Source organism: Bos indicus x Bos taurus, chromosome X (assembly GCF_003369695.1).
Source record: "Bos indicus x Bos taurus breed Angus x Brahman F1 hybrid chromosome X, Bos_hybrid_MaternalHap_v2.0, whole genome shotgun sequence".
Taxonomy (NCBI): Eukaryota; Metazoa; Chordata; class Mammalia; order Artiodactyla; family Bovidae; genus Bos; species Bos indicus x Bos taurus.
In genome coordinates, this window is record NC_040105.1 from 117,424,130 (window position 1) to 117,429,658 (window position 5,529).

The window sequence follows — 5,529 nt, forward strand, 5'->3', positions numbered from 1 at the left end:
CAGGGTGACAATATACAGCCTTGACATATTCCTTTTCCTATTTGGAACCAGTCTGTTGTTTCATGTCCAGTTCTAACTGTTGCTTCCTGACCTGCATACAAATTTCTCAAGAAGTAGGTAAGGTGGTCTAGTATTCCCATCTCTTTCAGAATTTTCCACAGTGTATTGTGATCCACACAGTCACAGTCTTTGGCATAGTCAATAAAGCAGATGTTTTTCTGGAACTCTGTTGCTTTTTCGATGATCCAGCGGATGTTGGCAAGAACCAAGCACAAATTCTAGAGCTGAAGGACACAATGAATGAAATTAAAAACGAAGCAAAGGGCAACAACACCAAAAAAGATCTAATGGATGACAGAATCTGTGATATGGAAGTAAGGAATGTTAAATTTATCCAACAGAAGAGAACAGCAACAACAAAGAATGGAAAAGAATGAAAAAAAAAAACAAAACTACTTGACCTATGGGAATCAATCAAAATAAACAATTTTGTGAATGATAGGGTTTCAAGAAGGAGAAAAAATGGAGAAGGGGTCAAATGGCATTTTAAAAGAAATAATGGCTGAGTATTTCCCAAATCTGGAAATAGATTTGGATACTTGAGCTCACAAATCTCATTGGTCACTAAGCAAACACGGCATCCTCTCTGGAAGCACACCTAACCACTTCTAGTTTGCCATTGCCTGCTTAAAATTAACTTTTGTTCAAGTAAACTATTAAGAAAAAATCAGAGAGAAAGATCTTCTCCAAGACATATTATAATAATACTGTCAGAAATTTTTAAAAAGCAATTAAGCAGCAAAAGATAAAAAGCTTGAAACTTACAAGAGAACCCCATAAGATTATCAGCATATTCCTCAGTAGAAACCATGAAAGCAGAGTTTGATGATATATTCAAAGTGCTGGAAAAAAAATCTCAGCCCATCAGGAATACTCTATCTGGCAAAGATATTCTTCAGAAATGAAGAACTTTCTCAGATAAACAAAGCTGATGGAATTCATCTCAACTGGATCTACCTTACATGAAATGCTGAAATGAATCATTCAAGTTGAAATGAAAGGATACTAGTTAGTAATATTAAAACATATAAAAACATATAACACACTGGTAAAGGTAAGTATATAGTTAAATACAGAATATTCTAAAATTTTAATATAGTGGTATATTAACCACTTAACTCTAGTATAAAAGTTAAAGGATAAATACTAAATTTAACTACACCTACAGTTACCTGTTAATGAATATTCAATTTAAAAAGAGGTAAACTGTGAAATGAAAAACAAAAATGGTTAAGAGTAAAAGGGTAGAGTTTTTGTATTGGTGTAAGTTATCAACATAAAATAGATTATTATTCATATATAAGATGTTGTATGCAAGCTTCATGGTATCCACAAGGCAAAAACCTACAAGAGATTCATCAAAGATAAAAGAAAGGAATCCAGGCATATTACTATTTTAAAAATCATCAACTCAAAAAGGAAAAAAAAAAAAAAAACAAGAAAGAAATAAACCAACAAGGCAACTACAAAACAGCAAAAAATAATTAATAGGATGACATTAGTAAGTCCTTGTGCATGCTTAGTCACTTCAGTCATGTCCAACTCTTTGCGACCCTCATGGATTGTAACCCACCAGGCTCCTCTGTCTATGGGATTCTCCAGGCAAGAATACTGGAGAGGGTTGACATGCCCTTCTCTGGGGGAATCTTCCCAACCTAGGAATCAAACTCAGGTCTCATTGCAGGTGGATTCTTTACCAGCTGAGCCACTTGGGAAGCTCACTAAATCCTTACCTATTAATAATTACCCCAAAAGAATATGAGTTAAATTCTCCTATCAAATGGATAGTGTGGCTATATGGAAAAAGTAACAAGAATCAATTTCATGCTACCTACAAGAGAGTTACTTCAGATTTTTGGATACAAATAGGCTCCAAGTGAAGGGATGGAAAAAATAAAAAACATATTTCATGCAAGTGGAAATGAGAAGAGAGCTGAGTAGCTATCCTTATAACAGACAAAATAGACTTTCAGTGGAATATGGTAGCAAGAGACAAAGAAAGTTATTACATAGTGATAAAGGAATCAATTCATCAAAATATATAACAACTGTAAATGTGTCTGCACCCAGTACTGCAGAACCTAAATATATTAAGCAAATAATAACCGACTTGAAGAGAGAAGTAGACAACAATACAGTAACAGTAAGGGGCGTCAAATCCCACTTTCAATATCCTGACAGAAAGCATGTACTTGGACCATACTTAAGGTCAAATGGACCAAACAGATATATAGAGAGCATTCTATCCAATAGTTTCAGAATATATGTCCTTTGCAAGCACATAAAGAACATAGTCCATGACAGAACATAAAGAGGTCATAAAATAAGTCAGCAAGTTTCAAATCACATCAAATATCTTTTCTAACTACAGTAGTTCAAAACTAAAAATCAATAATGAGTAGAGCTGGAAAATTCATAAATATGTAGAAATTAAAATAACTATCTGAAATAATCATTGAGACAAAGAAGAAATCAAAAGACACACAAAAAAATATAAACAAGTGAAATTGAAAATACAATATACCAAAACCTATGGGATATAGCAAAGGAGTTCTAAAAAGGAATTTTATGGTCATAAATGCCAACATTAAAAATAAAAAGAGATATATCTCAAATAAACAATCTCTCACATCTTCACTACTGAAAACAGTGCTGAACACTAGGGTGAATGTATCCTTTTTAATCAGTGCTTTCATTTTTTTCTGGATATATATACCCCAAAGTGGAATTGCTGGATCATACAGTAGCTCTATTTTTAGTTTTTTGAGGAACGTCCATACTGTTTTCCATAGTGGCTACATCAATTTAGATTCCCACTGACAGTGTAGGAGGGTTCTCTTTTCTCTACATCCTCAACAACATTTGTTACTTGTAGGCTTTTTGATGATAGCCATTGTGACTGGTGTGAGGTGATACCTCATTTTGATTTGCATTTCTCCAATAATTAGCAATATTGAACATATTTTCATGTGCCTGTTAGCCCATCTATATCTCTTTTTGGGAAAATATCTATTCAGCTCTTCTACCACTTAAAAAAATTTTTTTTATATTGATCTACAAGAGCTGTTTATATATTTGGGATATTAATCCCTTGTCAGTCATATCATTTGCAAATATTTTCTCCCACTCTGTAGTTTGTGTTTTCATTTTCTTGACCATTTCCTTTGCTGTGAAAAAGCTTATGTAGGTCCTATTTTTATATTTTTCTTTTATTTTTTCTGTCTTAAAAGACAGAGAAAAATAATATTGCTATGATTTACATCAAAGAGTGTCCTGCCTATTTTCCTCTTCCATAAGTTTTATTGCTTCAGTTCTTAAATTTAGGTCTTTAATCCTTTTTGAGTTTATTTTTGTATGTAGTATGAGAAAATGTTCTACTTTCATTGTTTTATATGTAGCTGTCCAGTAGATACGAAAGTAATGTAAGTGTCCATTCACAGATGAATGGATAAAGAAGATGTGGTGTATATTTGCGTGTGTGTGTGTGTGCATGTGTGTGTGTGTGTACACACACACATGGAATATTAATCAGCCACAAAGAAGAAAGAAATTTTGCAATTTACAACAATGTGGATGGACCTAGAGAATATTATGGCTGGTGAAATAAGTCATACAAAAAAGACAGATGTTGTATAATATCATTTATATATGGAATCTAAAAAATAACACAAATGAATGTATGTAGCAGAATAGAAACAGACTTACAGATACAGAAAACAAACTAGTGGTACCCAAGGGAAGGGGAGGAGGTAGGTAGGGGGTATGGGATTAAGAAGTATAGACTGCTATCTATAAAATAGATAAACAACAAGATATATTGTAGAGTACATTAAATTATAGCCATTTTCTTATAGAATGTTCATTGGAAGGACTGATGCTGAAGCTGAAACTCCAATACCTTGGCCAACTGATGTGAAGAACTGATTCATTTGAAAAGACCCCTATGCTGGGAAAGATTGAAGGCAGAAAGAGAAGGGGACTACAGAGGATGAGATGGTTGGATGGCATCACTGACTCAATGGACATGAGTTTGAGTAAACTCTGGGAGTTGGTTATGGACAGGGAGGCCAGGTATGCTGCAGTCCATGGGGTCACAATGAGTCGGACACGACTGAGCAACTGAACTGAACTTTTAATGGAGTAAAGACTATAGAAATACTAAATCATTATGCTGTACACTTAAAACTAATATAATATTGTAACTCAGCTATACTCCAATAAAATTCCTAACTTTATGCCTCAAGGAGATAGAAAATAAGAACAAACTGAACCCAAAGCGAGCATAAATAAGGAAACAACAATTAAAATGAAAAAAGCTATGACCAACCTAGACAACATATTAAAGCAGAGACATTACTTTGCCAACAAAGGTCTGTCTATTCAAAGCTATGGTTTTTCCAGTAGTCGTGTATGGACATGAGAGTTGGACTGTAAAGAAAGCTGAGTGCTGAAGAATTGATGCTTTTGAACTGTGGTATTGGAGAAGACTCTTGAGATTCCCTTGGACTGCAAGGAGTTCTAACCAGTCCATCCTAAAGGAAATCAGTCCTGGGTATTCATTGTTAGGACTGATGCTGAAGCTGAAATTCCAATACTTTGGCCACCTGATGCGAAGAACTGACTCACTGGAAAAGACCCTGATGCTGGGAAAGACTGAAGGCAGCAGGAGAAGGGGATGACAGAGGATGAGATGGTTTTATGGCATCACTGATGCAATGGACTTGACTTTGAGTAGGCTCTGGGAGTTGGTGATGGACAGGGAGGCCTGGTGTGCTGCAGTCCATGGGGTCGCAAATAGTCAGACATAACTGAGTGACTGAACTGAACTGAACAATAGACAATGCAGAAATACAAAGGATTATAAAAGATTATTATGGTGCTCGCTTCGGCAGCACATATACTAAAAGTGGAACGATACAGAGAAGATTAGCATGGACCCTGCGCAAGGATGACACGCAAATTCGTGAAGTGCTCCATATTAAAAAAAAAAAAAAAGATTATTATGAAAAACTATATGGTAATAAAATGGATAGCCTGGAGGAAATGTACAGATTCTTTTAAAACGTTCAGTCTTCCACCTCTGAATCAGGAAGACATAGAAATTATCAACAGCCCAAGTACAAACACTGAAACTGAAGCTGTGATCAAAAATCTCCCCCAAAAAAACAAAAGCCCAGGACCAGATGGCTTCACAGGAGAATTCTATCAAATATTTAGAGAAGAGTTAATGCCTATCCTTCTAAAACTCTTTCAAAAAATTGCAGAGGAAGGAACACTTCCCAACTCATTTTACGAGGCCAGCATCACCCTGATACCAAAGCCAGACAAGGACAAAATAAAATAAAATAAAATAACTATAGGCCAATAGCACTGATGAACATAGATGCAAAAATCCTTAAAAAAAAATTTAGCAAACAGAATTCAGCAACACATCAAAAAGCTCATCCACCATGATCAAGTTGGGTTTAT

The 5,529-nt window shown here is 34.9% G+C and overlaps 1 non-coding gene across 1 annotated transcript; it reads left to right on the top strand.

The window, feature by feature from the left end:
- Positions 1-4,936: 4,936 nt before the first annotated feature.
- LOC113888328 lies at positions 4,937-5,043 on the top strand. Its single transcript, XR_003509954.1, has one exon. It is a non-coding gene; the product is annotated as a U6 spliceosomal RNA (small nuclear RNA).
- Positions 5,044-5,529: the final 486 nt, after the last annotated feature.